General features: G+C 50.5%; 1 protein-coding gene across 9 annotated transcripts in view; it reads left to right on the top strand.

The window, feature by feature from the left end:
- The first annotated feature begins 411 nt into the window (after positions 1-411).
- MEGF11 (multiple EGF like domains 11) overlaps positions 412-21,488 on the top strand; it is a 2,301,522-nt gene continuing 2,280,445 nt past the window's right edge. For 7 of the 9 annotated variants that reach the window (XM_069624261.1, XM_069624259.1, XM_069624260.1 and 4 more), the window contains exon 1: positions 412-1,533. The gene's annotated coding sequence lies outside the window, so the exon portion shown is untranslated. The remainder of the gene's footprint in view (positions 1,534-21,488) is intronic. The other 2 variants (XM_069624264.1, XM_069624262.1) reach the window with 1 other exon arrangement.

Here is a 21,488-nt window from a genome sequence, read left to right as displayed (position 1 = left end):
GGCTGTGTGTTTATTGAGGTAGAATCTATGCACTGTGATGTGAGCCATATCCCCCCTATCTGCCTGAGCTTTCAGCCCCGCTACCAAATGGTGAATAAGGTGCTTTCTTAAACCCCTAGTTTGGCATTCGATTAGGACGTGGGTGTGTGGGGATGGGGGCTTTATAATGACCTATTTGGAAGCTCCCCAAATCCCCCTTGGATTTAAAGACCAACTCCCGATCGCACATTGCCCTGGATTGCTAGGCCATGCTCCCTGACCACAGGAACACGATCAGTCAATTGGATTTTCCCTGTGAGCTATCTAGCAAGATTAAAAAGTGAGCAACACAGTGGCACAATATCCTGATGGCATTTTGCACGACGCATACGAGTTTCATTGTGTGGCACAGACCAACACATCAGAGACAGGCATTTGGATCTGTGGCAGTGTGGGCGTATAAACAGCACAGAGGGGAGTTGGGGACGAGCCTTCACCTTTGACAGAGAACTTGAAATGCAGCCTCGCGGGACCCTCCTCTCCGGAGTAAGCGGACAGCGAGGGGTTCTGACGCTGCAGCGAGAGGTGGTGCTGCAGACGGGTGGATCCTGCACGCGGACCCTTTAAGTGCTCGCGCCCCGCGCCGGCCGCAGAGGCAGCCCTGAGTCGTGACGTCAGGGACGGAGCTGGTCCGGGGCTGGGACTGCTGCAAGTTCAGAGCAGCTCCGGCTCCACGCGAAAGAGCACCCCCGCTCTAGAGGGCCTGCAGCAGAGAGGACCGGGGACCTGCTGGGCTGCAGCACCCAGCACAAGGAGCGCTCCCAGCACCCTAAAGCATCCTCAAATCGTCCAGCCCCGGGAGTGCCCTGGTAGCCCAGGAGCATCACAGAACTTTCATCATCACCGCGGATATTCCAGCTCAGACCAACAGGCAACCCGCGAGCACCCACACCTCTCCTAGCACCCCTGGAGCATCCTGGACCTCACAGCACCTTAGCGCCATCTGGGTGCATCCGTGGGGCACCCAGCAGCCCTGTTGCACCTTAGAACAACCAGCAGTCTGGGCGCATCCAAAGAGCTTCCACACCCCAGGAGCGCCAGCACCGCATAGCAAGCAGGACACTGAGCGCCCCCACGGATTTCTCGGGGGATCCCCAAGAGCACCACAGAGCAAGCAGTACCCTGCGCGCCCCGCGGATCCCCCAGGAGCAGCAGAATGCAAGCAGTCACCCTGGAGCACCCGTAGAGCCACCAGCACCAGAGTCTAGCTCCCAGAATCTGGCAACCCCTTCCCAAGCACCTGCTGCGCCTTGAGAAGGGGAAACTGAAGAGAAAGGCGGGGTACCCGGAGGGGGCGCGCTGGACACCCACGAGCGGCGAATCCGAGCACCTTGTAGGGGGAAGCCTGTGCACCCTGCAGTGTGGAAAAAGACGCGCCCCGTGACAGGAGACGGGGTGCCCCAGTGGTGCCTGGCATGAGGCGGCTCGGGACCCCCTGGCTGCTCTGGGATTACTGACCCTGCACACCGGGGAGGGAGACTGAGCGCGCTGCCGGTAAGTGGCCAGAGGGCATTTGTAGGTTTGCAGGGGCACAGCTGGGGAAGGGATGGGGTTTGGCAGACGTTCTCACTCACGGCACGCTACTGAACAGTAAAGGGGGCTGAGAGGGTGGAGGGGGTGGGGGGCACTGGCACCTCGATACCCTCCAGGGCAGTTTCACTTCTTCCCCACACGCGTGCCAGCATACACAATGCTGCTGGCGAAAAGGCCGGCATTGGGTGAAGGTGCCATTCAGGGCGGCGTGCACCCCTTTGGGAAAGTGGCTCTGAGGGGCAGCAGGCAGGGTGTGATTATGGAAGGGCTGGCAGAGTGACGCTAGAGGAACGGGTCCAGGGTGTGGAGGAAGAGAGGCCGGTCAGTGGGTCCTCATGGCGCCCACAGCTCTTACTGGTGTATCCCGAGCCCGTGGAAGGGGCACCATGGCTCGAACTGGCACAACTACTCACACAGCTTCCGTTGGCGCAGGCAACGAGGCGGCCTGGGTGCTTCCTTTCCTGTTCTCACTTGTTTGTGCGTTAATTGACACACAAGAAATTCGGTTATCACGCTGTTGGGAAACACACAAAGCAGTCATTAAGCGTCGAAAGGGGGCGGTTCCTTGGTGAAGGCATTACATTAAATAAAGTCCATCATTTGCAAGGCAGCGCCTGGGATCAGTCGAGTGATCTACTCATTTTATCACACATGCTTCTCGAAACTTAAACTGGGGGACACATTGTAAACCAGAGAGCCTGCAAGAGACCCCCAACACCTAGTTCTCACCAGGGCCGCACTGGGGAATACATTGTCTCGGACACTAATGAAAAGGTGGCCCAGAGTTGCAAATGGCAATTCCTTTCTTTTTGTGACAGGCTGTTTGTAGGGGGGGGGGGGGAGCTTTTGATAAAATGGGATTCAAAGTGTGCATTTTCAAGGATATTCATTCAGTAAGACTGGTCAACTACTAGCCGCATGGTGAAGTAACTTATCAAACTGGCCCGCACTGACCAAATAAACTGGCCCACACTCGCATTTTACGTTTTTGGTTCGGGCATTGCCCTATAGGCCAGTCCGAGCCTGGCAGTGCCGCGTGACGGGCCTGCAGAGGGGCACTGCCTTCTTAAAAGCATAAGTGTGCTGCGGGGCAGGGCGCCCGCGCTCTCTTACAACTGCTGGCAGCCAGCATAGAAGGGCTGCTTAAACAAACGGGTATGCGCTCTCTGCAGAGAGGACTGGTACTGTTCCAGCAAAAGGATCGTGCCAGTGAAGGGAAGTACTGGTACTGTACTAAGGAAAGTATTGCATCTCCGAGGAGTAAGTACTGGAACTATTCTAGCAAAATGATAGCACATGTGCGAGGAAGTAGGGGTACTGTTCCTTCAGAAGTATTACAAACATGTGGAGAAGTACTGGTACTGTTCTTTCACAAGTGTGTCATCAAGGCAGAGAGCTACTGGCACTGTCATATATAAACGACACTCCCCTTAATGAGAGGTACTGGTACCAGTCTATCGAAAGTATTTCATCCTTGCATAGAAGTATTGGTACTATTCTATGAAAAGTGTGGCTTCTCTGCAGAGAGCTACTGGCCTATGTATATTATAGTCCCCTTGATTATAGATACAGTCCCCTTGATTATAGATACAGTCCCCTTGATTATAGATATTGGTACTAGTCTAGAAAAAGGCATTACAATCCTGCGGAAAAGTACTGGAACTATTCTATGAAAAGTATAGCAGCTCCGCTGGGAAGAACTATTTTTTTTTTTTATCAGAGGTACAGCTTCTCTGTGGAGTACTGGTAGCTAATTACATCTATAGAAGAACGGAAAAAAACAAAAAAACGACTGCTGTATGAAAGCATAGCAGCTCCCGGGCCTCTTCTATCAAAAGTATTGCAGCTCTGTGGGGGGAATGTATAGCTCTTCTGTGCAAGAAATGTATAGCAGCCCTGTGCAGGAAATATATTGCAGCCCTGTGCAGGAAGTGTATTGTAGCCCTGTGCAGGAAATGTATCGAGCTCTGTGGGGGAAATGTATCGGAGCTCTGTGGGGGAAATTTATACGGGCTCTGTGCAGGAAATGTATTGCAGCTCTGTGCATGAAAGGATTTCAGCTCTGTGCAGGAAATCTGTTGCAGTTCTGTGGAGGAAATGTATAGCAGCTCTGTGGGGAAAATGTATAGCAGTTCTGGGCAGGAAAAGTAATGCAGCTCTATGGAGGAAATTAATATCAGTTTTGTGGAGGAAAAGTATAGCAGCTCTGCGGAGGAAATGTATAGAAGCTCTTTGCATGGAATATATTGCAGCTCTGGGGAGGAAATGTATAGCAGTTCTGTGCCGGAAATGTGTAGCAGCTTTGTGGGGGAAATGTACTCCATCTCTGTAGAGGGAAATGCATAGCAGTTCTGTGCCGGAAATGTGTAGCAGCTCTGTAGAGGGGAAATGCACCGCAGCTCTGTAGGAGGAAATGTATAGCAGCTTCGTGGCAGAAATGTACTGCAGCTCTGTGCATGAAATGTATAGCAGATCTGTGGAGGAAATGTATAGTAGATCTGTGGAGGAAATGTATAGCAGATCTGTGGAGGAAAGGTATAGCAGACCAGTGCAGGAAATGTACTGCAGCTCTGTGCAGGAAATGTATAGAAGCTCTTTGCATGGAATATATTGCAGCTCTGCGGAGGAAATGTATAGCAGTTCTGTGCCGGAAATGTGTAGCAGCTTTGTGGGGGAAATGTACTGCATCTCTGTAGAGGGAAATGCATAGCAGTTATGTGCCGGAAATGTGTAGCAGCTCTGTAGAGGGAAATGCACTGCAGCTCTGTAGGAGGAAATGTATAGCAGCTTCGTGGCAGAAATGTACTGCAGCTCTGTGCAGGAAATGTATAGCAGATCTGTGGAGGAAATGTATAGCAGATCTGTGGAGGAAATGTATAGTAGATCTCTGGAGGAAAGGTATAGCAGATCTGTGCAGGAAATGTATAGTAGATCTGTGCAGGAAATGTATAGCAGCTCTGTGGAGGAGCATTTTTATGCTCGGAACCTGGTTTTGCATGCACCCATAAACGCATAAATTCACGATAACGCTGCATGCAGAGGGACGCTGTACATTTAAAGTTGGTCCGAAGAGAACTACATGTACTTTTCAAACCTATAGAAACCCCGCGCTCAGTGCTGGACCAATTACTGGCGGGAGCGTAAACACGCAAGGTGCTTTATTAGACGAGCGCTGCCTGCGCGGTTCAAATGAGATATCCGCACCCTGCTGAGGAGTACTTCTGCTTCAAAGTGCCCTCTTCATCAAGGCGCTCAATGCATTGCGGTTCATGTCAGTGGTTCGACTCCGCCTTTCATCCTTCCGTCCTCACGCATCGAGTACCATTACATTGGGTCATTGGAACACTTGCTATTTACGGCTCTTCAAAACTGCGTGCTATGCATAAAAAACAGCACGCAATTCCTGTAACGTTAAAACGTCAATGCCCCGCCCCTTCTATGTTCTTGTAATAGACCGATCGACCCCTCCTCCCCGCCCCCCATGTGTAGGTGTGGCGTGGGAGTGGCACGCCTGCTGCTCTGTACACTGAAGCCCGGTTCTGTCTGCCCCTAAAGTGTATGCACCCGAGTGTCTGCATTAGACCTGGGTGCTCGCGCGAGCAGTCGTTTTCCACATACGGGATACTCGCCCCCCCCCCCCGTAATCATGGCACGACTGAAATATTTGCCACTTTTTGCGCCATAAGATGTGTACTTTTGTTTCGGATAAAATGCGTCAATATCCCCAAACCAGGAATGCTGAATTAATACAGATTTAGAAGGATGAAAGGCGGAGTCTCGCCTGACGGGATTCTGATCTTTGACTAAGTCCAACTGTTACTGATACGGCCCGGAGCTCTCTTGCCGACTTCGCGAGTCGCTCACTTCTCTGCGCCGCAGCAACAGCCCAGGGACAGCGCCCCCTTGTGGCTCTGGTCCCTGGCGGCGGAGGAGGAGGAGGGCTTGCTTGTTCACGTTGGGCGGTTGCACGGGTCCCTGTGGGCGCAGCAGCATGGCGTCTTGGTGGCGGGCTGGACTCGCGCTGGCAGGGTTTATCCGGGGAGGTCCTCGCCGCCAGGCGGCGCCTGCCTCCACGTGGGGTCTGCCGTCTGCAGAGGACAGCTTTTCGTAGGAGTGGCCGCGATTTTAGGCACTGAAGCCCTGGCTGTTCCGTCGATGTTCGGAGCAGAGAGGGACCAAGGGGAGGGTTGAAATGCCGGCTGGACTGCTGCTGCAGACACGCGACTAATGTGCACCCGATGCCAGGTTGAAGGTGGAAACATAACGTGCCCTGGTTTACTTTCACTGTTTCCCTGGAACAGCTGAGAGACTAGGTCGGGTTTAAAGGGAGTGTTGAAGGACGTCATATTACCAAAAGGGTAGCAGAAGTGACATCACACGACCCTTGACCTCTGAGGCCATCAACATCACCTGAAATGATGTGATTTGACCCCGTGGGAAGTCGATGGAACATGACCTTTCACCCTTTGACAAAACAGCAAATGGCATGACATGGCATTTTTCGTAAGTACACTACGTAAAACATGGTCACGATATTACACATTTCATACAAGAATGGATCCCCCATATGTATCGTTAATATCAGTGTGTATAGGCCCATATTACCAAATAATGTGTTATTATATAGCACTTACGCTTATGCGCTTTATATAGAACAAATATACATACAATATCACCCAATCTGTGTTGGTACTCATTTACCAACCTCAGAAGATTGAAAGCCTGAGTTGGCCTTGCCGGGATTCAAACCTGCAACCTGCAGATCACAGAAACATCGCAGCATCTATAGCGACTAGCGTAAAATGAGCAATCACATGTCTGGATGTTCTCAAAGTCAGAAAGCAAATTACACTCTGTAGTGGATACCATTAAACTGGTAACCTGAGATTTAACAGCAGGCCAGTTGATCTACAGGGCTGGTGCAAAGTTGGCCACATGTCAAGCCTGCGTGCATCTACTTTTCAGGCTTCAGAGATTGGCAAAAGACATACCATTGGAAGCGGTGCTGGTTATTGGGCCGGCTCTTGCCGGATCCGAGATCTGGTACCAGATGTGTAGCCGGATCTCGGGATCCAGTCAAAGTCAGCCGCCGCAAACCCCAAACCCATGCACTCTGCTGGGTTACTTCGAGAACAAAAAGAGTAGGAAGGTGGAGCAACTCATTGCCGCCCTGACTGCTCTGCTGGTTCTGCCCCCCGATGTGTACACAGCAGGACTTTGATACTGGTCACAGCTGCAGGACACGCAAATTGTAACTTCCTCTGGTGACCCCATGCAAGGGGTCATTAGAGGAAGTTACAGTCCTCGGGCACGACTCAGTTTATTTAATTATTTGTGCAATGTTTGTCGGATATTTGTATCCGACAAACATTGCATAAATAAATAAATAAATATACAGGTATCCGACAAACATTGCATGAATAAATAAATACCCCTGTTAACATTGAAACTATCCCACATGATGCAGCCACCAACTGCTTTCAGAGGGGAGCTGCAGGCGCTTTGCCGGGTGTGCTTCAAGTAAAAGAAAACATTGCTTATGGCGAACAGAAACAACCTTGTTTCAATAGTACCCAAGGTTTTTTTATTTTTATAAAATGGGATGAAAATTGTGTATTTTAAATAATATTTACTCAGCAACACTGGTCAAAACTATCATCAGCATAGTGAAGTAACTCATCACCATTACCATGGAAGTAGTTTAAAGTGGAATTGATATATAGTTTAGAAAAGAAGCAGCATGAAAGAAATTGCGTTGTTTTAAACTATTGTTTTGGACATTTCCTTCGATCGGAGGTCAACTGCCAACTGTGCCCCCCAAACCCTGCCTCCCCGGGAAACGTCCCCCCGCCCCAAACTCCACCCCCACCAGGACCTTGTGGGATCCCGCACCTAAGTTTTTCCATTGCCTCCACTGAATGGGAGGATTCATAACTGTGTATTAAAAAGCCATTATCGGGTCTAGGCTTGATTATTGAAACGCCCTCCTAGCAGGCACCTCCGCAAAAAATATCAATAAGCTCCAAACCATCCAAAATAATGCCCTTAGGACCGCCACTGGCATCTCCAAAAGGGATCACATCTCAGGGGCCAGTAAACAAGTTCACTGGCTTCCCATCAAAGAACGGATCATCTTTAAAACTCTCGCCCTCACGCACAAATGTATCCACAACTCTGCCCACCTGTACCTATCACAGGCAGACCCACCAGAACTGCATACACCAACCGAATCACTACTCTCAAGACATTGAGGGGTCACGCAGGAGGATCCAGCTTCCCTGTCATGGCCACGACCCACTGGAACTCCCTACCTCCCAACCTCAGAAGCATAGATTCACACGTAGCGTTCCGGAGAGGTATACAAACTCTGCTGTTTGTATAACGGGGTCCCTGCCCGCTGCTTAGATTTTGTCTGTGTTGTATGCTACTATTTCTGTGGGTAACTATCACCTTGATTTAATGATACTGCAACCTCCCCATGTAACCAGCTACGTTTACACTGTAAGGTTATACGCTCACTGTAACCATGAGCAAAGCGTTTTACTTGTAACTATGACACTTTCTTGCAACAGCGCCTCAATGCCTCTGGGCTGCAAGTGCGCTTTACAAATCTAAAAAAAAAAAAGAATTTACAGTAGCGCAGGGAAAGCAGCACACTCACACGGCATCCCATTCTCTGGGCACTCATTACCTCATACATGCAAACAAACATCCTGAACAGCATGCCACAGAGATCGGAAAGATAGACCCGTTACAACAACGCATTCATTGTGGCAAAATGGAATCAAGGGCCACTTTCTGTGCTATGGGCAAACATTTCTACACTGTACAAAATCTTTGAGGCACAAGGATTTTGTCAAGTGACCGAGGTCACCGAGACGTAATGTCTTGAGATGATGGTAACAGAGACAACGGCAGAAAAAAAACATGCTATAACTGCAACTTGCGAAAAGCAAAATACATAGTCCGAAATTGATGCTTATTCTACTCTAAATACTTTTTGGAGGTTTTTGTCTGGATTGTGAATTTGAGGTGTTTAAGAAGAGACTAAACCAGTGACTCACCCCCTGAAGCGTGCCTGAAATAAACGTTTAAGGAGTCTAGCAATTATTGTACAGAATTCCAGAAAGACACATTATTTGTTATTCTTATTCTTTCCTATTTAGGGTCACTGCTCAAAGTGTTACCCTAGTGGAACCCCCTATTTTTTTAAGAGGCCTGAACACGAAAGCCAGCCATTCCAGAAACAAAGAGCCACATGGCTCTTTTTAAGGTTAGCAAGGGAGACCACAGGGATAGCAAGGGAGACCTCTGGGGTCGCAGCTGTGACCCCTGGCAAACCCCAAAAGACATCCCTGGTTGTGCTGGTGGCCATGGAGCAAAAGGGAGTGTGGCGGAAAGACTTGGCAGCGGAACTATCCAGGTTTTGTGGTGGTACTGGGGCGCGCTCGGCGTGGCGACCTGAGGCGAGGGAGGGATGAAGACCATTATAGATGATGAAGGGAAGAAGGAGGAGCTAATGCTCACGTGGATAGAGTGGAACCCTGGGGTAACCCACTCATGGTGGGCTGGGCTCACACATATAGGTAACCTGTGGACCCAAGAGGTTAATGACTGTCCCGCATTGAATTTTCCCAGTGACCATTGAAACATTGTGTGTTTGGCAATGGAAGGCTGTGGTTTTTATTGCACATCACAAATAATACACAACATCATGATCACCATAATGCACACGTTTGGGCATGAGGTCCAGGGTTGTGCCCTCTGGCCCGGCACCTTCTTCATCTCACGCAGACGTGGGCCCTGTTCGTTACCCTGTATTTTCTTTTCTTCTCTCTCTCTCTCCCCCTTTTCTTGGGTGGGTGGGTTTTTGGGAACAAGGAAAGTATTCTGCGCATGCAGACTACGTGTGGTGCTCTGAGCACAGTACCAAAGGGCTGTACTTTCTGCTGCTCGGGCGGCTCCTTATATCCTAAACGAAATGCCTTGGGCCATGTCTGCTTATTGGGGGCAGTTAGCACCTTGTAGTGCTCATTGTGGCACATCTGCGCGCTTCCTGCCTCCCTGAACTCCTGTGTGTGGCACCCTGCTAAGTGCCTCATACTGCCTGGCCCCCGTGTGACAGGGGGAAAGGGGGAGGTTGGGGCTACCCCGTGTGTCTGTATGCTGTACTTTGCTGCATGTCTTGTGCCCCCTTCCCCTTTGTCCTCTTTGCCCTCCCCCAGGGTACTGGCCCACGCTTTTAGCCGCGGGGTGCCCCCTCCACAGCGCTGTTTATAACTGTCTGCAAATAGTTGGGTGATTTGCCCCCGTTCTCCTACCCCCAGTGGGGAGCCCTTACAGGGAATCTGCATGACAGGCCGGTGGGGCTGGGGCAGTGGCAGCCACAGCCTGACACGTGACCGACTCTGTCCCAGCCCTACCATAGACCGGCTCACCTCTGCTGTCAGGAGCAGAGGTGGGGGGACGGGTGAAGCCCAAACACCCGCGACATTGTGGGGCATCTAAAGAGTTTTGCAGCCCCGCAGAGGGGCAGAAGGCACAGCATCCATCTGTGCCAGCACCCTTACACGGCGCATGTTTGGATGTTTGAGCCGATTCCTTGCCTTGGTATACACTCTTCCATTCACAGTATTGCAGTCAGAGGTGCAATACCATCGAGCTGACCGGGCTTCGGCCCCCGACAAGACGTCGCGCTATGGTGAGTCGACATGGCTGGCCTACAGAGCACGACACACATGTTAAACGGCACCTGGGCTTCGCAGTTAACAAAGGCTCGGCAATTGCTAACATAACGCATTTCATTGTTAGCACCTGCATTCATGGGCATGCATTTTTAGGCAATTGTGATGTGGGGTTAGCACTTGCATGCCTGGGGAGTGGTTGGTAAAGTAGGGAGGGCACGGGAGACCGTTCCGCCTCACAGCAGTCAAGCAGGTGCTTTCAGAGTTTGTAAAATGGAAGCTACACTAGAATAGTCTCATTAGAGGGCGTGAAGGAGTTGGATGCCCCCTACACAAATAAGTTTGCCTCTCCCACCGTCTCTGAAGTCAGCGCCTCGCCCAACATTTGAAGGGTGAGAACCCCCGAAATGTAGGTTTCGTTGAGCCCCGGATTGCAGTACTAGTACTGACCCATGACTGGCCCTTAAATGACAGCCTTGCAATGAGTGCCCGAAACCTCTCGTGGAGTGATGTCCTGCTGTCAAACATGTCTGACACTTCCCCCTTGCAAGCGCTGCATCGCTGCGGGTAAATACTGGGTCTGTCCTTAAAAAAGACCGGGGTAAACTGTGCAGCTTTGCTGTTACAATCCCGGCTTCACTCGCTTATCCAAACGGTGCGATCCTGGGCCACTCACGTTATATCCCTGTGTCTCAGTTCCCCTGGGTGCCGCTGCTGGTAGAGCCTGTGCCCTGAAAACAGCCCTCCTCAAGTATAAACTATACATTAACAACTGGGGGGGTGTACGCTCTATCAAAGAGTCCTGTTGATTTGGAAGTAGAAATGATCTAGTGAGGTACCAGTACTGCCCCTCGCAAAGAGTACACGCCCGCTATCCCCTCCGTGCATGCACTTACATTTCTGCATTGCAATACAATAGCGCCCCCTTTGAACTTTCCATGGTTCTGCAGGGTCGCTACAGTGAGTGATAGTGTGATTTAGATGGGGTATAGCTCTGCGGCGGGGGTTGGGGGGGCAGCACGGTCCCTTTAACGAGGTTGCATTCCTCGTGTGCAGAGAGGTAGCAAGGTGTGTTTCATTCATTTAACTGGCACTATCAACAGGGGAGGAATTGGGCCGGAACAAGAGGGAGTGCAGTTCCATGTAGACACAAGGCCCAAACCCGCCCACGTTGAGGAAGCTCTCTCACCCGTCTCCTGAACGCTGTGTCAATGCGTGCAGCTGAGCATGTCTTCACACACTGCATCTGAAAGTCCTCCTTTGCTCAACAGCCCAAACTGAAACAATGACACCGTCCAAGGCTGCATGTAGAAAGCTCCTGCTTTGCCCACACTTTGCCCACACTTTACTGCCAGGGGCCTGTTCTGACAGAGGAAAGGAGCACTGTTCCAAGTGTGCATTGCATTCTCGGAAGGAATGCACGTTGGAGTTACTAGCACAGGCATTTTGATGCATTGGTGGTCATTCTTATGTTCCCAAAATGCACTTTGTTTTTATGCAAAGCAGCCACTCTCCTTCATTCAGGGCACGCACATCATTCGAAACTTAGTTTCCAAACCCCACCACCCCCCACATTGACAGTCCTGTCCCGCCCACGCCACTCGCCCCTCACCCTCCCTGCACGCCAATGGGAGGGGGTGGGTGGAGTTCCCCCAGTAAATTGTGTCCATTTCCAGCACTATATCACGAGGGATGGCACGTTTACATCAGCGGTGGATCACTTGCAGTGATTTCGCAGAACGGGAGCTCCCAGGGGCCCGCGGGAAAGAGCTGCGACTGTTAGTAAATGCGCCCCTCTTCCCAAGAGAGCCAGCTTCCATTGTCTGCCTTTCGGGCTCGCTTTTCCATTCACGTTCGATTCCTGCTGAAATATGGACCACACGCACGCGCGCGCGCGCGCGCGCCTCCTCTCATTTTAACAATCCATTCCATGGATGCAGGTTAGCGAGGACTGACTTCAGTAGAGCAGGGTTTAAAATTAGACGTGGAGCAACCTCGGCAGTAAAAGGTGCACCCACTTTCTGATTATGATCAACATAAAGAAACTATATTTAAGTGTTTTTTATTTATTTTAAAACGGACCAGTCGCTATATATCACTACTCAATTAAAAACATTTCAGTTTATAATCTATTTTCACTGAGCCCTGAAATAAAAAAAAGTAGGAGCAGCAGGTGTGAGACCAGGATGTTGGAACGAGGTTTAGGTCGGCCTCCATTTGCTGGATAGCTCACCTATTGGTAGCCCGGCTGAGCGTTCGGACCGCACTTTGTAAAATACACCTTAGCAGGGCTAGATTGCAGCCTAGGCCGCAGGTGTGATATCAGCAGGCACATGCCGCCCAAATCGATTGTTGTACAAATACAATCTTTTCGTTACAGAACAATGTCACTCAATTGTACTTTATCAAATTTGTAAGTATTAACATCAACATCCGTAATAAACAACGCAGGAGTGTAAAGAAACAGCTACACAAAAGTTTCCTATAATTATATTTGTTAATTTATGAGATGAATAAGCAGGCTTCGGGATTCGAACCTGTGTTATGCTGGTGTCTTTCTTTCAAACAAGACAAACGTGTTGTCCCTGAGCTATCCTTCTGCCGCTTATAATACACGCAAGGCTGAAGACAAGGATACCGCAGGGTGGATGGCATCTGCCTTTTTTTCAGAAGGCAGACGCCGCCCATCAACCCTGGGTATTTTAGAGGCCATGTGTAAAATGAGAAACTCTGTCTTTTAAAAAAAATCTATACCGACCTGGGGATTCGACCACCGTCGCCAATGCACCATAAAACCTGATGAAAAATAACAAACTAAAGTGGAAATGTCACATTTCAGGACTGCTTGTTCCCGGGCAAGCATTGGTATTGATTCTTGGAGTTCAAAACATCCACACCTTTTAACATTTTCATACACTATTAGAAGAAAATATCCTCTCTTGGTTTTGTGTGTGTGTGTTGATTTAATGAAAGACAAATGCTGTTCGTCCTTTGCAATTTGTATGGTTATGATATGATATGTCATTTATAACGCACCTGCAGACATGTGATTCTAGGCGCAACAAGACAAGGAGGGGGAAACAGAAGGAGGACAAAACAACGATCTTACTAGGCCTTGTGTCATTCAGATCGCGCAAGTGCTGGGGATGTGGGTTTGCAGGGGGGGAGAAGTGCAGGTAGCTCAATAAGTGCTGGGGGCAGGGGAGAAGTGCAGGTATCCAATAAGTGCAGCCGCAGGGTGGCTCATAAGTGCAGCGAGATAAGGGACTGTAGAGTTAACGATACAGGCCCTTAAGTTCTCGAGAGCCCGCAGGCAGTGCAAGGGACCTGGTCATGCAGGAGCCTGGGTCCGAGTTTAGTGGGAGGCCAGGTGACTAGTGCGCGGAGCAGTCAGGGACATCAGCAAGGGAGAGGAAGAGAGAAAGCAGAAGCGAAAAGGAAGGTCTTGAGTTGGTTCCCGAACCCACAGGTGGGTCTGCTCAAGTTTGAGAGAGGCAGGGAGGCTGTTTCAGGGGGAGGCTCCAGCTGAGGAAAGAGATCTGCCCCCCGCTCTCTGCTTGGAGAAGCGACTGACCCTCAGAGAGTTGGAGGTGGATGAGTGGAGAGATTGAGAAGGAAAATGTTTAGGAAGAGAAAGTTGGAGGTAGTGCAGTGCCACAGAAGCAAATGGTTTTGAACTTGATTCTTGCAGCCACATGGAGCCAGTGAAGACATTTTAAATCGTAGAGATACGATCCCTGGGCATGAGGCCAAGGACAAGTCTTGCAGTCCTATTCTGGATAAGTTGTAAAGGTCGAAGAGTGGAGACAGGCAGATTTAGAAAGAGGCTCTTGCAGTAATCCAGCCTAGAGAGGACCAGGTTTCCAGAGACAGTGACCTTCTGGGGGGAAAGTGAGAAAAGGCAGAATATCTCTGAGGAGGTGCAGCTTATAATGGAACTTCGTAGAGATGTCGGAGATATGAGGAGAGCAGGAGACAGTGGCGTCGAAGATGATACCAACATGCTTAGCCTCACAGGAAGGAGTAGGAAGAGGGTGCAGGGTGGGCGGCCAGAGAGAGAGGAAAGGAGGGAGCAAGTGTCCCAATGAGGAGCATCTCAGTCTTACTGGCATTAAGGCAGAGCTCATTGGTGGCACACCATTCCTGAATTGCGGCCAGTCTGGTATGAGAGAAGGAGCAGAGATGGCTGAGGGGAGCCTGAAGGAGAGCTGAGCATCATCTGCATAACATTGGAAGTTAGAGCAGAATGTAACAATGCAGTGGGCAAGAGGTGCCAGGTAGTGGTTGAAAAGCTATGGACAATGGTTAGACCCTTGCAGAACAGCACCAGTAGAGAGAGCTATAGAAGAGAGGAAAGACCCCAGTTGCCCCAGTGGTCAGTGAGAAAGTAGGTCAACCAGGCCAGGGCCTGACCATTGATACCCAGGTTGTCACAGAGGTGATTGAGCAGGATGGCATTGTTGTCTGTGTCAAAAGCAGAGGATAGATCAAGGAGAATGAAGACAGAAGGAAGATTAGAGTCAAGATTACAGGGCAAGTCTTCACAGGTGTTCAAGAGAGCAGTTTCCGTGCTTGTGGCAGCTCTAAAGTCAGACTGGTGGTCGTGGAGACAACAAACAGATTCAGTATGCAGATTATGCTGGGAGATGGCCTGCTTTTCCAGGAGTTTGCCTAGGAAAGGAGTGGTGGAGAACCAGCGATAGCAGGAGAGGAAGGATCAGCAGATGGCTTCCTTAGTAGCGGGTGCACAAGGGAGTGCTTAAGGAGGGAGGTGAAGGTTCCAGTGGCAAAGGAATGATTGCAGATATCAGGCAAGGCTGGAGCAAGGGTGTCGATGTGGTACTTGATGGTTCTGGATGTGCAGGGGAGAACCTGCTTTGACAAGACTTTCATAGATCGGACTTGTCTAGAAACGCCGTCAGGGGTAAACAGGGGAAAGGAGGAGGTGCGGCCACATACAGGCAATGGGTGGTAGAGGAGGAGGAAAAGGTGGTAGAAGAAGAGAGTGTGTACAGGATGTCTTACCTTTTAGAGGTGAAATGAGAAGCCAGGTCTGTGCAGAGGGCCTGGGAGGGAACAGGATTGGCCAGCTCCTTGCAGATTTTGAAAAGGTAAGCCGAGTTGTTAGTGGCCTCAGAGACGTGGGCTTGGATGTCTGCTCTCTTCTTAGAGAGGACAGAGGGTCGGTACTGCCTTTGGAGCAAGCAGCAGTTTGTCAGAGGGTGCGCCTGATGGCCGCCATTTCCACTCAGCTGCCCATCAAGACATCAAGAGTGTTAGAGATAGAAAGATGAAGATTAGAGAGGGCTGTGTCAGAGTCTGAGTCAGCCAAAGGTGTAGGAGGAGGAGAGAGAGTAGCGGCAAACACCTCAACTGACAGAGAGGGAGAGAGACCAACCCCTGGAGAGGGGCTAGTAGCTTCCAGGTGGATGTTCAGGTCTCTGAGGAGAGGTTCAGAGTTAGAGTCAAGGAGGGAGGAGGAGAGGTCATTCCACTTAGAGAGGAAGAGGGCGACTGTGACAAATCAACTTCCGGGTCACCAGTGGTCCAGGGATGAATATCTGTTTCTAAACCAACAATCAACCCTTCACCTCTAGTACAACAGAAGGGATCCGAACAAATCGGAACACAAGTCAATTATAAACCCTCTTGTCCAATTTTGGTAACGTGGATGGAACGGCGGGTCTATCTTTGCAAGGTCGTAGATTGTTGGTTAGTTGCAACACAGCAAAAATACAATTATTACCCAATGATAAAAGGGACTGTCCAGTCAAGGTTGTATACAAATATAAACTTTATTAATACTACACCAGGCAGTTCTTTCACGCAACAAAATACAACCCACCATGTAAAGGAACACAGAGGACAGGCGGTTTCACAAAGGAAAGGCATGCACTCTGGATACTGATAGGAGGGTAGTTGGTAAAATAATCAAGTTTTAGCACCAAGGGGCAAAGGGTCGTAACTGTCTCTAGTGGCATTCAGAGAAGGACCAGGGGGGCAGAACCACAATGTACCTGGTGCTTAAGAGGTTGTTGATGCTCGACAGCATTGAGGCAGTTCCAGGGTGCTTGGCAGTTCCTAAGACAGAGTTCGAGACGGGAGACAGCTGCCGGTATTAGACGGCAGGCAGTTCGGCAAGAGAGGCTGGATGGACGGCTGCAGGCTGGCCTACACGGTGGCTCACGGTCAAGAATCGCTGTCTCTGTGCTGGTTGGAGGATCTGGAATGCTGGTTGGGGCATCTCGGATGGCTCTTGTGACTGTAGTGTCTCGGATGGCTCTTGTGACTGTGGCGTGTCAACAGTCAGCTGTGCAGCCGGTCGCGGTTCAAGGACTTGACTGTCTCGAAAATGACCTTAAAAGATGGACGCTGGTTGATGCTTGGATGGCACTCCTCCTAGCTTCTACACAGGGCTTGTGTAGTCCTTTCAAGCCGGATGGCCCAAATCTTAGAAGAGTGTTTGCAGACAAAGGCCTTGTCCTTAGTTTAGATACTCTCCGGCGCTTCCCACCTAGGAAGCTTGCTGACAGAACTTAGCAGGGCATGCTGTGTCCTTGCTGGGTACCGGTTCTGGAGCTGCTGGATGGGTCCTCTGAGTTTGGTATCGCCCTCTGCTGCCTAGGAGATGTTTATGGGAGGGATCTTACTTCCCTCTTGGAAATCCTGGCCTTCCTTCACTGGCCGAAGATGTCAGGCAGACGGTTCTTTCAGCCAGGGTCCAAATGAGTCCTTCCTCTTACTCCTTTCAAAATCATCAGATGATCTGCGGGCCCCAGTAATTGCTGCATGCTAAACCTACCTTAATGAACCAATCCTTGGTCCCCACCAACAATCCATGAGGTCAGGACCAGAGTGCTGTGCAACAGGAAAGGTAAGGTGTGAAAACATATACCTAAATTCCACCCATCTTCTTGTCTGGTGCAGATCAAAGTGTCTCTCTGGTTAACTGAGCCCTCTGTGACTCTTGATTAAAGCACAGGCCCCCTTGAAGTTTATGACATGAGTAGACTTCCTGTCTCCCTCAAATCACATACTTCTCCTTTCAGAAAGGGGTCCGCTCTGCAGGGGTATGCTAACTGCTTTGACCCAGACATTCCATTGACTGCCTTTCATACAGAGGGGTGGGAACTAGATTCAAGAGGACAGATTGCATACCAAAGGGGTCTTGGCCCCGCTTTCCTGTTGTCTGTATGGCAACCAAGCCCCTTCCACACTTGCCTCAATTATCTCTCATTAGTATGCACTGCCACCAGCCGAACTTAACAATGGGAAAGCAGATCCATTGAGCCTTTGATATTTTAATCACGCTGGAGGAAGGCGTGCCTTTCCCTTTCTTGAGATGCTTTGATGTACCCATAGCTGTCACGTTCCATCTGAATATGACAGGGGAGGACGGCGCCTGTAGGCTGTGTCCTCGCGGAGTACACATGACTATGCATGTTGTGTGGTGAGCAGAAAAAATGTGTGCGGAATGGCCTCACACATTTTGCGGAGGTTGCTCTCCCATCATTAATTTTCATTATCAAAAAATCAAAAAGCCGAGGCGAGCATACACACTCCCTGTACAGATGGTCGAATACCTCAAAGCAACGTGGCCAGGCGGCCTGTAGATAGTGGCCACAGTGAGAGAGGGGCCTGGAGAGATAGAGTGCCTGCAGACAAGGCGTTCAAAGGAGGAGTAGTCCTGCGTTGGAATAACAGAGGCAGGGGTCGGCTCCGGGGAGATCAAGTCTACACCCTTCGGTGGGACGGCTGGTTCTGGGTGCAGAGAGGATCTTATAGCCATCATTATGCAAAGCCGATTGAATGAAATGTGCATATTTCACCCTGATATGCTACTTTCTGGTGACGTCACATCCCATTGCATATGTTAATGAGTCCCCCCACTTTTGTTTTAGGACTTGACCCCTGAAAGCACAGGCTAATGTTCTTGCATTCGGATCAAGCAATTGTAGCTGCTTTTCGTCCCACTGAGCGCTATGTGCGGTACGTTTTGGAGCAGTGTCCAGCCTAGCTTGAGACTAAGACCCCCTCCAGCAGTTTGGGCTCCGGGGAAGATTCTTCCAGGGTGGGCGGAGCTAGCACCCGTACGCCACAGGAATGTGAGACCCCCCTGGGCAGAGGACAAGCCTCTAAAGCTGCAGCCGGTCGCCGGCAAAGCAGGCATTTATCTTGAGCAGGCCCTGAGCTTCTCAATGCTGCTGCAGTGCTCTGGTCAATGGGAGCTAGCGCACAGACTGGAAGGGTCAACTCAGGTCATGGACACTTCTCAAGGCTGTTGAATCCCTCCGCTCAAGTGAAAGGACTGTGCTGCTGCTCTGCAGTCTCTGTCAGGGCTGTAGTGCACTGAGGGTCTTCTGGGCACTTTGAGACAGCACTATGTGCTCTGTATAACAATAAGCTGAGGAACCGCCAGGACATAACATCTGTTTGTACTTATCCTATAACAGTAAATACATAAAACATCACCCTGAAACTTGTTTTGTGTTGGCAATAAAAAAGGCAGTGGCTTTTTTATTGTAGATAATACTAATAAACATAATGTAATAAGGAAGCATACCCCTGAGGCCCTCAGTTCCCAAGCAATTGAGCAATGCCGCCTCCATCTCATCATCCATGAACTTGGCACCACCCGCGGCTCTGAGGTACACTTTGAAGGTGTCCAACCACAAGTCCCACACAATAGGCAGCTCCCCCAGACTGGCCAAGAATGCAGGTGGCGGACGTGCATTATTGTGCTGCATGCTGAGGAGGGAGGAGTCAGACAGACTTGTGATGAACCAAATATGCACAGTGCAACTTTGTACTGAACTAGTATCCTCTATGCAACCTCCTCGCATGCCTGGCAGAGCAACCAATGCTGGAGTGTCACTGTACAATACAACGTGCCTAGAGCAAGGACAGAGATGTGGCCAGGTTACAGTCACGAAACACTTGGAAGACCCTCACAGGTTTAATTCTCCTCTGAGTGGCTAGAGGGAACGCCCCTGAGACAGGAAATAGAAGGGAGACGTCTTGCGTTTAATCCCGCCCTCCTCCAGCAGGCGTCAATATCCACTAAGGGAACAGGGCGGCAGACACGGGCTCGCCCTGATCCCTAGTCCCGCTCGCCGCACAGGGCGGACACACGCCGGAAAACAGGGATCCCTTCCCCTCTCACCTGCTGTCCGAGAAGGCACCGCGCTCAACCCCGGCTGGGTAGCGCAGGCTGGAAGCACGTCGGCTGTCCTGGTGCCGACATGCGGGGAGGGCCTCCCTTCCACGGGACAACGGGCGCTGCAGCCCACGGACGAACTGTGAAGGCTGGGGCTGGGAAATGCTGCTGCTCCCAGCTGATTCCGGACAGGTGACTCGACGCGGACAGCGTCGGCGGGCGTGCTCACCTCCACACGGCCCCCTGCTCCTCCTCCGGAGCAGGCACTCTCCCAAGGCAAAAAGAGGAATGTAGGCAACTGCTGGCGGCTGCAAGGCAACGTGGGTCAGAGGCTGGTTACTCTCGTCGCCAGTGTAATAAGGAAGCATACACTGCAGGTGAGTGAAGATCCTTTATTGGTAACCAGCCTGAGCCAGCAGTATTCAGCCTACACAGCACCTCTTCACTACAGCTTCTAACGACTCCTCATGGAATCTCCCCTCTGAACAGAAGTAAACATGACACAGAGAAAGAGTGGAATTCTACGAGGTAGAATTCCCCTCAAGAGCAAAAGACACTTTACAACACATAACTGAGCATTATGGATATTCCCACACAAACAGGTGTGCAGTGTCTTCTCTTTCTGTACTTTTGGGCATTTGGGCCAGGAACTGGAAGTTACCTTGCTTGCTCACAAGGCGCCTGCAGCGTGAGCTCCCTGGTCCGTGTATCTGGGACCTGTGAATTGGCTGGTGCAGCACTCCTGTACTTGATGGCAGTTTCCTTCCAGGCCCATGCTGCCATCTCTGTTCCACGACTTTCAGACAGCGTCCGTTGTCCTGTGAGTGCCCAAATGTACCTTTTCCATGGGTGGGTGGGATCTGGGCAAATGAAATGGTGTTCTGAGAATGCAGAATACTGTTGCATTCCGAACGGAGTGTTATTTCTGCAGAGCTACTTCAGCAGCCCTGCTCATATAGCAAACATATGGCCTGGGGCCGTGCATTTGTCTGCTGGCTCTGGGCACCAACTGGCCGGCCGGGGCTGACAGCCACCTCACACCTAGGTGTGTGGCTTCCTAACTCACCCCTTCTTTTTGTCTAGTTCTTCTCTTCCCCTCTGAATAGGGGAAGGGACACTGGGGGTATAGTGCAGATGCCCACTGAACCTTAGCACCTTTTGGCTTCTTTCCACAGCCCATTGTGTCAGGCACTGCCTGAGAGACAGCAGGAGCAGAGAAAAGGGGGGGTAGTATGTCTTTCTTTCGCCTCTCTCCCTCGTTCCCCCCTCAGTGTCCCGGGGGTCAGCTCCCCTAGCTTACAGGCCTTTGCCCTTTCGCAAAATTTTGTGCACTCATTCCACGGCACTAACACACTCTCTTCTCTGACTGGGCAGCACTTTCTTCACTGAAATAACGGCATCCAAGCGACTCGATCATGGTCATGGGAACGATGGTGGGATTCCGTATCCTCGATTCTCTGATCCATCACTGCCATGTTGAGAGGAAACTCCAGGGAAATATCCGAACCCGGCTGTTGCTCTCTGTTGGGCTCGCTTCTGTGGCTATACCGGCCTCTCGGTTGGGCTCACTTTTGTGGCTATACCAGCCTCTCGGTTGGGCTCGCATTTGTGGCTATACCGGCCTCTCGGTTGGGCTCGCTTTTGTGGCTATACAGGCCTCTCTATTGGGCTTGCATCTGTGGCTATACCGGCCCAACCCGAGTAAGACACTATATGAAAATGTATTACTTAGTTATGTCTTATCCTAAAAACCTGCCGCGCTTGTGGACTGGATTTGGCCACCTCCTAAACTCTAACAATAGCTTAATTCGATGAACCTATTGAGCCGCTGCAATCCTTTAATTCAGCCAGTGCTTTAAGTGGGATGGATGAGAAATCGAAAGAGGGTGTCTTAATGAGTCTCCTAACAATATTTTGGGGCACAACCTGAGAAGTATAGAACACGGCCTAACAAACGGGGAACTCAGGAATTTGAAAGAGGTGTGACCTATACAATGATAGCAGAGGCCTAACAGATGTGGCAGAGTTCTCGATCTATTAGAAAATAGTCTTGTCATGGAGGGGAGACAATAATA

This window comes from Ambystoma mexicanum, chromosome 11, assembly GCF_040938575.1.
Source record: "Ambystoma mexicanum isolate Mex_15411 chromosome 11, UKY_AmexF1_1, whole genome shotgun sequence".
Taxonomy (NCBI): Eukaryota; Metazoa; Chordata; class Amphibia; order Caudata; family Ambystomatidae; genus Ambystoma; species Ambystoma mexicanum.
This window is presented reverse-complemented; position numbering and strand designations above follow the sequence as displayed.